This window comes from Acanthaster planci, linkage group LG05 (assembly GCF_054643075.1).
Source record: "Acanthaster planci isolate LZ-2023a linkage group LG05, COTS_SCS, whole genome shotgun sequence".
Lineage (NCBI taxonomy): Eukaryota > Metazoa > Echinodermata > Asteroidea > Valvatida > Acanthasteridae > Acanthaster > Acanthaster planci.
In genome coordinates this window covers 4,682,611-4,697,150 of record NC_141781.1, presented here as the reverse complement: position 1 = coordinate 4,697,150, position 14,540 = coordinate 4,682,611, and the positions used below count along the sequence as shown (strand labels likewise).

The 14,540-nt window shown below is 42.0% G+C and overlaps 2 protein-coding genes across 4 annotated transcripts in view; both read right to left on the bottom strand.

Moving 5' to 3' along the window:
• Nucleotides 1–14,540, bottom strand: part of LOC110986820 (sodium-dependent phosphate transport protein 2B-like) — a 369,275-nt gene that overhangs the window by 280,753 nt on the left and 73,982 nt on the right. The window lies entirely within an intron of this gene.
• The window catches only part of LOC110986817 (gonadotropin-releasing hormone II receptor-like), a 63,220-nt gene that overhangs the window by 13,857 nt on the left and 34,823 nt on the right, over nucleotides 1–14,540 (bottom strand). Inside the window, exon 1 of one of the 3 annotated variants that reach the window (XM_022249038.2) lies at nucleotides 8,829–8,911. The exons of the other annotated variants lie outside the window; for them this stretch is intronic. The gene's annotated coding sequence lies outside the window, so the exon portion shown is untranslated. Of the gene's footprint in view, nucleotides 1–8,828; nucleotides 8,912–14,540 lie in introns of those variants that run through there. 3 annotated transcript variants of the gene reach the window in all.

Below are 14,540 nucleotides of genomic sequence, written 5' to 3'. Positions count from 1 at the left end.
TGTGACGGGAAATATTCAGTTCTGCACGTAGACCTACACGCATAAAGTGTGATTTATTCCATGGTTTGAAGCAAGCGAATCATATAAACTATAATTGTAAAATTAAAAGAAATTAACAGCAACAGTTTCCTATCCTACTAAAAATGAAATACAATCGTCAACTTACTGTAAATGAAACTACGTGTAGCAGCAAACACTCAACATCACTGATACCATTTTTTATTAAAGAAACAGTCCCCCAATTGTTTATGCGCGATCGCTTTCCTCATTTCAAGAAACAACAAAAAGTCAAATCGAAGCATTTTTATACACTTTCGAGGCTCAAGCGTGCTGCCAAATTGGACCTTAATTCTCACTCATCGGCTGCAAGAAAGACCAGCCTAAATTGCCTTAAACCTCGGAAAGGTCGTCACAGCCATCGAAAGTTTTACGGTTGTTCCACCTCGAGAGGTTTCAAACACCCTGGTCATCGCTTCGTGCCTCTGACGTCCAATGCCCGCTGATCTTTTCATAAGATTAATTTGCTTCAAATTTCGGAGACGAAAATCCGACAAACGCGGTACAGCACAAATCCCCCATGGATCGGAGTATAAGACGTTTTATTGGATTCACTCGTGCAGCATAGAATCTCTGATCAGTTGTTTGCTTTTTAGAGCAACGGGAAAACAGAATCTGCTTTTTTCTTCTTTTCGATTATCTTTGCTGACTTCTATCGAGCTGACTTTTTTATAGCTTAGGTGGGCGTTTCTACTGGCCAGCAATCAGAGCATTCGACTTTTGATATTATATTCACTTTTATGTCTTCAAACCAAGCACTCACCAGTAAAGCCACAACTCCATTGCGTTTACTAGTACCTGCAGTAACATGATGGGAAATTGACGTGATTTTTATATAACCTTGAAAAAAATTAGTTCACAAAATAACTTTATATATTGTTTTTGTTGTAGAAAATTGCTAAGCCTTACGTCACACATATTGTGGCTCATGCTACGATGCCGCGAACCCCCCTCCCCCAGTTCTCGTAAAACCTCGCGGATTACTTTTGGCTCACTCGATGGGATGCTTTTGGAACGCTCTAAGGCAGCAAACATAACCGTGCACTTTCATTGGTTGCTTCATTTTGAACATGCGCACAACGCTGTGGCCATTGGCTGTGGCAATCAATCGGAGAACAACCGTATTATGTTCAGTGTCCCAATCGTCCCCAAATTCCACCGCTACCAAAACTGGGCTCCTTCAAGTGAGTTACACAGGAACGAATAAACTGTAAAATAAATGCATAAGACGTAACAAATTTGAGTATTTCTTGGTCACGCGATATGCTACATGCGCGCAAGAATCATTTACGCGTCGAGTGCATTGGCGATGTTGCCAGGCTACAAAAAATGATGGATAGGCCTCGATGGTGACGTCACTCGCCACACGTTAACGGCCACGTCCACAAAATCAGACCTGCTTCATAAAAATCTGTTCTTTATTCGTGCTTAACTAATCCTGTAGCGACGATCTAAGTACATGTACATTTTGCAATTTGGGCCTGATAAAGACGGTCTACCTTCAAACACTTACAATGATCCATGCTTTCCTTGACAACTAGGGCGACGTTGTTGTGATATCATCCAGGGAAGACACAGTTCGATGCATAGATTTTTCTGTTCAAATTGTGAACCCCGACTTTACTTACTGAAAACATTTCCGAGAAAAGTATTGGCGCTGCAGTGTACATTAACAACAATGAATCAGCAAATTTAGTCCAGCAAAATCTACAAAAATGCAAGACTTTTCGAGTACAAACCAATGTCACTTTGAGGCTTTCCTCCTGAGGTGACATCACAGTTTTGCTCAAGAGTATGGAAATACCAATTAGCGTAAAAACCAAAAAGGCAGTAAACTAACCTTTGAAATAGTGAAACAAAAGTTGAAAATAATAGAGCTGAAAAAAATAAGGTTAACTGCATCCAAATCAAGTGATTGCAGCTACCCTTGAAGGAAAGGGCTTTGTGAACACGTCCACGCCTCCGCTATTACGTAAATTTACCAAAAGTAAAACTCAACGCGAGTTGAAAAAATATACCCCATAAATATCCTCTTCCTTTCTTGAAGATCTGTTCTTCGTTCTACCCAAAGATGCGAACCGGAAGCAATTGAAACCGCTGTCAGCATCCACAAAACTCTTTTCATTTCAGTTAACCCTTCTTACAGTGACTTCATGGTGACATGATCTAATGAAGATCATCAGTCTCACAAGACGTATCCAATGACCCTTTAAAACTTTCAACTCAAAGACTTCCAGACTAGATACAACCAACACTTGAGAGTGGCTTACCTCTAATTTAGACCGACTTTACAGCATTCGATTCAATTTTGTCCCACAAAAGTACAAACGCCACCAATTGGTTGACAGCCAACCACCACCAGACACAAGCATTACGATCCTATAAAACAGCTTGTCCTAACAAACCTTGACAGAAAACATCCTCGACCTTCCAAGTGTCCTATAAACATGCGGCGCTAGAATAAAAATCACTTTTTCAACTCACTCCAACATTCAAAGCGCGCCAGGCCCACCCACATTAAACTGCAACCCGACACGCGCCTGTTCCTTTTCTCTAGTAATTGAGGCCCGTTGAGTAAATTTCACCGTGGTGAAAACCTGTCCCTTCGTCAAGTGAAAAAATGTTCAAGGACCTGGCAAATACCGGCCAAAAGATGTTGATCTTTCTTCCTGTTCCGAGGAGATGAATGATATGAATGATGATGATTGACGCATCTTGTTATTAGTTTCTGGATTCTTTGATGGAATTCTCAACTGCATGTGTTTAGATACTTTCTCGGATAAGTGCACTATTCCAGGTTGAACGGCCGCGGGGGGGGGGGAGATTCCATTATAAAAGAATTGAAATATTGCCTGCCGGGAAAGTCTGTAACCTGAGTAGCGATGATTAATTAATACCTTATTTAGTTCACAGCACGTGGTTGCAGGAAAGCCACGGGGCCTTGCATAAAATTTCATTCATTAAACTCAGTGAAGTAAAATTTACAGGTAAAAGTACAAAGGCAAAAGGAGAATTCAGATGCAAATATCTACACGTATATACAAATAAGTCTGGGCACAAGTTAGGTTTAATCAGTCCAACGGATAGCAATTGCTCATATGACGAATGAGCTTTTAAGGAAAAAAAGGAAATTCCCATCCAGCTCCACTTTACTCCACTCTACAGCCATCTCAACTTCAAATCACTAGTGGTTGCCTTTGTTATTTCCAAATGCAAACAGTTGTAACTTTGCAGCAGCGAAAGAACTAGTTACGGACGAACTGACTGAATTCACATCGGCAAACAATGGAAGTAGCCATCGCTGTTGAGATACACGATTAACTTCCTGAAGGTAATTTTAAGGAAGACATTACCTGGCCCCTTTCCACAGAAAACACCTGAATGTCTTTTTCCCCACGGGAAATGTGTTGAAATTCTCAGTTGCTAACTCGCGGAAGCTGCTTCAAGTGCGCTTTGATTTGGAGAGTCACTTTTGGCGCAAAATGATTGCCACCAACTGTTCTGCCAGGCGAGTCGCTCAAGCCGGCTGGGTACCTTCGCACCCGGCAGACGTTTCAGACGAGGCCCGGATTTCTGGCCAAAACCACTGCCAGCCTCGTCCCCAATCATCGTGGCAGGTGCATCTCGTTGACCTTCGCGCTAGAACTCCAATTATTGAAGCTGACATTTGGTACGATCTACATATTTGGGACCCCGGTCAGGAATGGAGATTTGGAATACCTAATGGAGGAATAATAATGAATCGTAGAATAAATCCTTGAAATCCAGTTCATGACAGCACAAACCAAGACGGTTTATCCCGGAAAATAGCGAAAACGGGGCCCCACGAGAAAAGCATGCGGTCAGTCAACCGCACTTGATCACCACAACTGGAGAAATTGCACATTACACCTTCCACGTGCCACACAAGTTCTTTAGCTATAACAGTTTTTTCTTTCGATCAAGACATGTCTGTATGACAATTTGGACGAAACAATGTGACAGCTGCAATGTCGTATTCCGATTTATTTGGCCAGAATATGAATTCCCCTTCACAAACAGCGAATGCAGCCACACCAAAGGAACTGTAACTATTCAAAAGGGAGAAAAAAGGAAATGCAGCCGACACACTGAAGGAGAAATGTGAAAGAAAACACTACGGAAATGCTCCAATTTGATAATTTCACCCTGCTCCGGAACAAGGCGCCAGCACGTAAATCTCCGCGCGAGTTAATCGAATGTGGCCAGGAATCATCGGACTTCGATTCGGAAAAGTGATACTTGCTCGACAACCTGCAGCGTGGTTCAAGATTCGTTTTAGTCCTCGCATGGGAAATACACCGGTAGGTCCCCACTCTCTTACAAAACCGAAGATCAGACCCGCTGATCGCAGCGATTATTTCACCGACAGTTGCCCATTTTAAAACAGTACTTTCCGTATATCTTACAGTTCACTACAAGCCATGCATGAGGTTCTCTCTTGTGTGAGTTTAACCCAGTAGGGGAATTCTTCATGAGGTGGAAATGGGGGAAACACAAATCGTCTTATGGGCTCCGAGTCCGAGCTGGACCAAGAGGGGGCGCAATTTTCCAAGCAACAGAGGTTCCTCTGGTAGTAAACTGCGCATCGCTGGTTCACGAACGACCACAGTATGAAACTCAAGCGTTGCAGTCACATGGCTACCAACAAAACGAACACTCCCAACCAGTGTGGCTAATTTCAACCGATGAGGGGTGCTTCTTCTCAGAGCAGGTTATAATCTTTGAAATGAGAGCCCAAGATCTATATACGTGCAGTCATTACAACCGAGAAGACTTCTCTGCTATATTCATGTGTCGTGCTATTCTTGCACAAGTTTCGCAATTGAACATTCATATTTTTATATGTCTTTGCTCCAAAACCCACATTCGTTTGGCCACAAACTGCCTTATGTAATGTTCCTGCAATTAGGCTAGCTTAATAATGCATCCATCAAAAGTAGAGGTTAGAAAATTCATAACATTTACTTTGCATTTTATCGATGTATTGTAAAATGTTACGCTTCTTTTTTGTCATTAGAAATAAATGGAGTGCCGCAGAGTGTAGCTGTCGTTGAGATCCTCACTTTGTGAACATATGGTAACAAGTGAGGACGAAAATTGGGCAAAAAAACTTTGAAAAGATCTTTTCGGTGGTGGTGTGTATATTGACATAATACAACCGCAATGATACTGCCGGCTTCACCATGTTATTATTTCTTGATATGGTTATATATGCCTTATATAACAACAACGTGTTGTTGACAGGTGTTACACGCTAATTCTGAGCTTCATTTGCGTAGGGCCTCCGAAGACGCCGACACTGCGAAATGCCTTTCCATCTCCATTCAGCTAGTTTTAGTCATCGAAATTGGCTTCATTCACAAGTCCGTCATGTTGAATGGAAAGCAAGGTTAACTTTGTTATTTTGGCACCTGAGAATAAAAATGAAAGCACAATGAACCTTCTTCAAAAACCAATTTCACTGATAAAATTTTTGATTAATTACATCTAAATGTTTCAAGCAGCATTTTAAAAAACTAAAAGTGAGGTATGGAACCCGAAATGGTCTGGCACCATCCCATTTAACAGATTACATTGAATAAAATAGATTCAGGAAACAAGATAAGAATGTCTTCCCTGTGAACATGGAGCTATTAAACACAAGGAGTTAGAACGAAGTCCCTACAGACCATAATCTGATTAACTGCTCCTGTCGGCTCCATAGACAAAGCGCGGTTACCAGCTGCAGTGTTGAAGACCCTAGGCATTCTTTGTACACAGCGATCGCCACCGCCAGGTAGCTGGTAACCCAAACACTCGCCGTGTTTCACTGCCGCATACTGGAGTAAATAAATGGTGGAAAAGATGCACGAAGAAAATGTGCAGTTCTCTTCAGTAGCCGACAGGAGTCAGCGAGTGATCTCCGCAGATGCGCTCGAAAATTCCAAATCAGCGGTGGTTATTTGGCAAAAGTTGGACGTTTTTAAAGTCAGTTATGACATTTTGCGTTTCTGGCTGTAGAGAACAAATACCCAGAATATGAACTGCGATATTTATATCATAAGTCGCAATCCTTGTGGTTCCTACGGTTAAAAGAAGGTGGAAACATGCCGCAGGTATGCATTTGACAACGTGGTGAGCTTTCATGCCGAGACAGTTGTCGACAATGACAGAAAGGACAACGAATCTTCCCATGATTTTGTGTTTTTATTTTCCTCTGGACCAGCTACATTCTCTCAGTTTTCTTGTGCGTATTTTTTGTAGAATTTGTATTAGTTAGTAATTCTGTTTATTGTTAAGATAGACGTTTTGAGGAAGTAAAGACGTAACCAGACTTTCATTGTCATTGGAATATCAGAACAATCACTGAAATTATCGAAATTTAAGTCTCCGACGACGATGGTTTCTGTCTCAAGGTAGCCATGTTGAACATGCGGAAGTGTTACGGACATGCATGCGCGGTACCCACGATCCTTTGCAAATGCAACTCCAAGCATTCCTTGTAGCCCACAAGCGGCGCGGAATTTGTTTTGTCCTTGCAGCACGTGCAGTGCTGGCGGTGGCCATCATTGACCCTTTTATCTCTGTATGTGCTGACTCCTTACGTTTCATAGCTCCATGCTGCGAATAAGGCCTGTTCAATTTTGTGACGATACTTCCTTTGAAGCAACGGTTGAAGTCAGAGAATACACTCGCAAGTCTGGATTCCTAATTTACGAATTCTTAAATTAAGAATCCACACTTTCTCGCTCATTCTCCTGAACAGAATTCCTCTTCTTTGCGCCATGACTTACAATCTGCATTAAGCCCAAATCCGAAGTGATTTTCATGACTTCATAGCTGACAGAGAAGCATGAGGAACAAACAATTCAAAGGAACACCGCTCTTTTTAATTGGACAATCAGTCAAGGGCAAAATTATCACAGCAAGGTATGGCCGCAAGCGAACCGCAAATCACGGTATCATAGTGGCGCAATACGGCCGTTTCACAATAGTGCGCCACCAAGAGTTTGCAACGCGTTGGCCAATCACAGTGCGCGAAATTTGTCGACCCAATGCGCGTTTGCAAAAGGGTCGACAAATTTCGTGCGTTATGATTGGCCAACGTGTTGCAAACTCTTGGTGGCGCGCTATTGTGAATCGCCCGTATTGGAACCTCTGTAAGGGAGCTGTTTTTACTTCAAAGCGTGTTTTGTTCCTACCTTCGGCAAATACGCATTAGTGAGGCATTCCTGCTCCAAAGTATTTGCCTTCACACATATCCCTAAATATTTCAAGAAAAAATGCCAACCCGCATGTAAAACACCATCTGAAGTCGGAATTATTTGTTTCAAAAACTGCTGCTTTCCCGAACTAAAATGTGTTTGTTATGCTTCACTCGTTTAAAACTTAGCGGGTTAGCATAGCGGTTCTTTCATTGCTTTGTACCATTGAGGCTCAGGTTTGAGTCCCGGCTTGGCCCAAGCTTTAAGTGCATTTGGTTCCCAGTCCGTACTCGCTCTCGTAGGTTTTCTCCGGGTACTCCGGTTTCCTCCTGCCTCTAAAACTGGACCTGCTTACTAACTCCGTAAGTGATGCTGATTAATAGAGGTTATGAATAAACATATACTGGCTCAAATAGCCCGAGTAGCTGAAAGCGCCATTGAAACAAAACAACAACACGACCAAGTATGCCCGCTGTATTAGGCTTACAAAAATACGCGCGTAAACATATTTACTCGCCGCTCGAAACATTTCTTGCACGACGGGCAGCAAGGTAAGAAAGTATTTTAAAAAAATACAATTTGGTAGCATTCCCGTGTCTCTTCTCGATCACGTAAAATAATCATTAAAACGAACGCCTGAACTTTAAACTGTCATGCTTACGATTGATGGGACCTAGTTTTTCCGGTACCGTATATCCAGAAAACATTCATCCTGACAAGATCAAAATGTGAAGTTTCTTCTCCGGTCGTTTGTCTTTTATGTCCTAGGTCGGTGAAATACGACCTGGACACGTCTCAGCTACCGCGTTAAGAGCAGAGTAGCTCTCGACCACAGTGCGTTCCTCCTCTCTCCACGTATTTCCTTCGCTACGGTCTTGACAGTGCTGTCTGAAAGCCACTGCCTCCTCCGGGAGTTTAGGGGGATATCTGAGGAGATATGATTATGGTTGACCTGATCCGTTTCCCAACCCCGCACTTCAGAACTGTGCTTTCAAGGGGGAGATATACAGGGGCCGCAAGGGTACTGCATGGCCGCGCCCAACAACGAGTATGGCTATTGCCTAAGCTAGACAAGGGGAGGGACAGTGCCTGGAAGGTTTGATTTATATCAACGACAGCTCATGCATTGTATCAAGGCAAAATGTGCCCAGTCAGACTTATCTGTCAAGACCTCTCAAAAATGCAGACGATTACTATCCAATGGAACAATATCGAAATTCACTCCCCCGTCAAAGTCGAACCAAGGTTTCGTAACCCTTCAGAGGTGGTTCCAAATCAATATCTGTCAAACTGAAATGTCAAATGTGCACCGAGACAAAGATCGGTGACTGTATTCGGCTATATACTTGTCACACTCGGAGAAGTATACACCTCGAGTTATTCTGGAAGCAAGATCGAATTTTGATATAACATTTTGGTTGACTTTGATCCGAATGGATGACGAGGACTAACAAACACAGATACCCCCTTCACGTTTAATTTCTGCAAGACTTCTACCGAGCAAAGTACAATAATGATTTGCACCCGTTCTCTCAGCTCACGGAGTTTAAAGAAAAGGGTACTCACATCGACAGATGACCGACACTCCCTTTCAAACCACTGAGCAGTTTCTCGTGTACTCACAAGCTCATGTCGAAGCGCAAATGCATAGTCAAGACTCTTACGGGTAAAACACAATCGCCCCTACGCCCCCCCCCCGATAATCTGTCCAATCCAGCTCATAGGCACAGTTTCTCAGAATTTCTCAGAAAAGATAAGTGCATCTGCACATCTCTAATCTATCAACGAGAACTGATTAGGCCTGTTTGGTCGTTCTACCTATGTAACAGCAGTACAAAATGCTATTAAACGTGGAGGTCATTATAGACAATTCAATATCCAATTATACCTATGTAATTTCGGCCGACCAATTTCAGACAAAATCCCTTATAGATCGGTCAGGGCCGTGGTTATATGGTATATACCAAGGCAGGTATATAAACAGAAAGCAAAAATCCGTTGGATAATTTTCTTTAGAAAGAAGAAATTCGTTCACAATATTCATTTGTAATTTTAATATTTCAATTGTATATGTAAGCTTAGATCATTAAATTCATGTGCATACCATGACTTCGGTGTTAAAGAGAGAGAGACAATAACCAAAATAAAATAAAGTAAAATAAATTCGTCTTAAATGATTTTGTTTTTTCCTGGCCTTCAATGACTGTTTTGAATTAATTCCGGTTTGGCATTCCATAGTATGTTGCCACTTTGCATGTTGGCACTTCAAGAGCACAATGCATGAAGCCATGCAATCTCAAAATATTTCAAAGACTATTGACAGTGCTGTGAAAACGGAGCCACTGGCAGCTCAACTCCAGAATGTGTGCGTTTTTGTCTCATTAAATAGCTTGAAGTCTCAATTTGTACTAAACATCAGTGCGGGAATTGCTTTTATTTCTGAGAACGTAGCAGCAGTGAAATGCTGCAGCATCTGCGTCAGAAAATTTAGATTAAGTTAACGTTTAGGCTCTATTTCAGATCTTCAGGTTCAGGGGTGCATTGTTTCCTATAAACCGAAGGAATGAACGCCTCTTCTCAAGGGCAATGGCTTGACTGACATCATGGAATTGTGATATCGCAGTCGATGTGTGTGAGTGAGCAGTTTAGATGACCACAAAAAAACTCAAGCTGCAGTATTCTGATGGATATTGGGTTAGGTTTAAACTTGTGACATTTTTAAAGCTCATTCCAATCTGTCAATGTTTTGGATCCTCGACAAGACAGCGGGATTTATACAGCATCTGCCTTTTCCCAAAGCAAGTGTTTCTACGTAGAAAAGACATCATTCAAGGAAAATACATCGATCATCTTTCAGCAGTTTGCACTAAACTGCATAAACAAAGGTTTATGCTGGATTTATTCATGGCTCAAACTCCTCTGACTGGCTACATTTATCAGACTGTTCAACCCCAAACGATCGACATCATTCTATCTTAAAATTTGCAATCTGTTTTCGTTTGATGACTTCTTTAACAAATCAATCGGAAGAAAGGTCTTTTTTTCCTTTACTTTATAATTGTATAATTTAGTAGGTGATGCTGTATAAATGTCAAGTGCAGAACTGGGTCTTATGAGTACTGGTTAAAAGCTCATTGGGGATGACATGTCCTTGTTCACTTGGCTGACACATTGATTGAGTGTGCGATACAGCCAAATTTACATGTATTGGATTAATTTCCTTGCAAATGCCACTTTTGTTAAGTTAATATCCTCTTGAATCCATAGAGCCAATTTTTAAATAGCTATTGAATAAGTAAATAGCTTTGAATAAATGCCAGAGGACAGTTGGCGAATGGCAACTGTAAATTAATTCCATTCTTTGTAAGCTGACGTGTGTGTTCCCTCTCTTACTGGCGGATCCCTAGTTGAAAGGATTTCGTTATAGTATAGGTTTTTGTTATTCATACAAACACGAGTAGGGGGCCTAAATGCTTTAAAATAGTAAAAAGCAAATGGTAGTTTCTATACGTGTGCTACCTATTGATATAATGGTTGAATAATTGTTTATTTGCCTATTTTGCTTCTTTTTCAGAGACAAAGCCCACTACTCTCGCCATGGAAACGACCCCACCATCCGGTGAATCTTTGCTGTTTAAGACTTTTGACAGGCTGGTGGAGTTTACCGACGTCTCCAAACCTCCTCGGAGCAAACGTCGTGCGTCAGAAGTATTCTGAGATGATTTCGAGGGAGGATTTGGCTTTGTGGTCACGTACACAGATGAATTGGGGATATTTCCGGTTTTCCCGTAAACACTGGCGGAGGCTGACGGCGGTAGTTATTTTCCAGCTGCCATATTCATTGTTTATTCTGCACTCTAACGCTGAAATAATGAACTTCTCCTATGCGTTTGCTGTGTTGACAGAAACGGGAGAACGAGAAGTCTAGTATTTTGATGAAAGGAATTAGGTATGAGTGCCTAAACCGCGCATACTGAATCTAAGTTGGTTGGTTTGTTTTTTCTGTGACAAGTATAAATATGAAGTAAAACGCGTAAACGCAGTATCTTACACAAAACCTACCACAGACATTTCACAGTCACTACTGCCTCACCATAAACAAATAATTAAGTATTCAGATCAAAGGAGACATTTTACCAACATCACATACAACAACAAAAGACAACTACCAAAACATCCGCGGACAACCTATGACAACGGAACAAAAACAGAGCAAAACAAAAATTACTGCTGTTGATTTAAAATACGAATAGACGCTGGGACAAAGGATTTCATAAATCTGCTCGTTCTGCGGATAATACTTCTTAATTTTCTTTCCTTCTAAATAATAGGGTCCTTGAGTCAGGGGCGCCCGGTGCTCCAACGGAACCTCTCGCTCTCTCTAGCGGAAGACACATTTAAAGACTGCCGCACTCAAAAGTGTAAACCAGGGAGAATCATGCACGCTGAGTTAAGTTGTGCCGCTAGATCAAGCCTGGGAGAACAAACAGATGCTCGGCCGATTGAAAGGAAAGAGATAGCAGAGGTTCTTCCAGTCAATTGGGTTCCTTAAAACGAGGTTAAATAGTATTCAAGGTATTCAAGGTTTACCGCGCGCCCAGGGAATAATCGATAACCTCGTCTGCATCTACACCTGCTCTACACGATGGGCCAGAACAATGCTTTAGAATTGAGTAAAGTGATAATTTATACAAGTGACGACAAGCATTGATTTCGATTTCACCTTCACAGCGGCGTATCCAGGGGGAGGGGAAACCCCCCCCCACGGAGTTTATGTTACTCGCAAAAATCCTAAGAAAACAACGCCACCAAATAAAACCAAGGATGTTGGGACCGTAAGGCTTTTGATTTTTCTCCCCAACATCATGTTGAATGAGCCCGAAGCGGCATTCGCTTTTGAATCCCCCCCCCCAATGCTGGATACCCCGCTGCACCTTCAGATTTGAGGGGGCCCAGTATGAAGTGCCAGGCGTTCTTGTGAAACTCGAAAAATTGCAAATTACGGCATTACTTCTCGTCCACAGAAAAGCCATTTGCCGAATTGATTACTCTTTTACAAGGAGCAAAAGACATAAAGCAGAGGCTTGCGACAAGCATAAATCATTCCGTTTATCCCTCGAAATTCAATAGGCCTACTCGCCAAACATTAGATAAGGAAATATCACCTGGTTAACGACTCATATCAAATTAATACACGAAATCCTAATGGTAACCTCTAAGGGAGAAAAAGCATCATGATTTTATTATCTGCTAGAGAAAAATAACTTGAGAATGAAGAGAATTGTATCACTTTATGGCATTGGCCCCTGCAGATACATTAATATGTTTTCTGCAGAGGGTAATCACTGCGCGCAGGAAATGCAGGTATTTCACTTTACCCGAGGATTACTTTCCAGAGGCAATTCATATTGCCTTGGGTATATTGATTTGCCTTTTGGCAGGGTATTACCATCTTGACCAAGACAATTCTTTTGCCTTATGACAAAGTGTGCCGACAATGGCTCAAAATTATAACCACGCCAATTCGATATTCCCAGTCGGCTACGAGACCATCTTAAACAAGATACACTAATGTCCCCATTGCCGGCAAGCATTCCGAATGCCCTCGCGATCTAAGACGATTTACAATCAATTTAGCTCACACTGGGAAAATGAAGTGGAGATTACCAACAAAAAGAAAGCCATCTGACCGACCCTCTTCGGACAGTAGAAACCGCGTACCCATGGGGAACTGCATTTATGGCCGCCGCTATGCCACGCGGCATTCTCCCAGAGACAACCACAGTATTTACGGTCGAAACATCGAGTACAACTTCAGATTTTTTTTCATAACTAGGCCTACCGGTCGCTTTTTGCATGGCGTTGCTTTTAAGTTTGAGGCGGTCAATGTTCACGTTGATTGGCAGTAGTAGATGAGTATACTGTTTGTAATCAACAGCCAGAATGTATCATGGATGTCCTCAAAAACGAAAACACCTCTAACGGGAGAATAACCACAAATTCCCTGATACTATTGTGATTTGAGATCTATGGATGCGGCACATCATAGACCACTACTGACAGCAAGTGTTGCGCCTTTCTGTACTCAGGAAATCCTCAAAGGGTGGACCTCTGGGGAATTTTAAGGTAGATGAGTCAGCGTAAACGATAAGTAAGTGGGCTGCTCAGAGTAGAATTTGACATTTTCGAAGGCTACCGGTATCAGATTAATGTACGCTTTACTGTAATGTCCATTCATCGTGATACAATTTTCATTCAAGTCCGTGAACAAGATTATGCATGGGGGAAAAACCTGAGAACAGGACAAACGGAAAAATCTCTGAGATTTGATTTTGGTAGTCCGTAATTCAGCCAATTATCGTTGGCCTTTTTCGAGGATGGTGTGACCAGAAGTTGGGAAAGACTGGTGCCCGGCAATTCATTGCTCACGGTCGCCTGATAGCCGTCGAAACTGCACCGCTTGTGTCGGCGCACGGTGGAACTATGAGACTTGTGTCGATCTTTGTTCTGAGGAATGACCGACGAAAACGTGCAGCGGAAACCGGATTCTCATTTTGTTGCCAAGAATATTGACCGATTCCTCGAAACAAAGGAAGTAATACAATTCTCACCGAAACACAACACTAGGAAATCGATTTTCAACATTCAGGCTATTGACAGCGGAAACATTTTGACTAACAGCTGTCGCCAGAGTGACTAGGCTATAGCAGTAAGCGGTGGTCGTCAACCCATCCTTAGTCGATGTGGATCAAAACAAAGAAAATTGACACAAATATCTTTCAAAATCACACAAATTCTATGAGAGTCTGCACAAATCTTTGGGGTGCAGTGGCGCTGAGCTAGGGTGCAGAGTGGCAGAACACAGCGGTTTGGAAAATGTAAGGAGAGGGACGCTGGTGGGAGAAAAATCGAGACAGCAAATAGAAAATCGAATGCAAAATGCACAATAAAAGCAACACTGGAATGGTGAATACGTGTGACAGCTGGGAAAACTGGGTTTATTCTCCCAAAAATTCCTATATCAACTTTTCTCCAAATTACTAGCACCCAATGGCCGATTTTTTCATTTAGCCCAGACTGGCCCAAGCTCGTATTAATAAATAGAAGTAACAAGACTGTTTGGCATTATAACTGATGATTAATCAATCGTCCATACATTAGCTGCATTAGTCAACAAAAATAAGAATTTAAGACACTCGTTAGGCAAGAATTTTCCTTAACCTTTGTCCGAGCTTGACAACTCAGACTTCTCACTAAAACAAAGACCAATACCAAGGC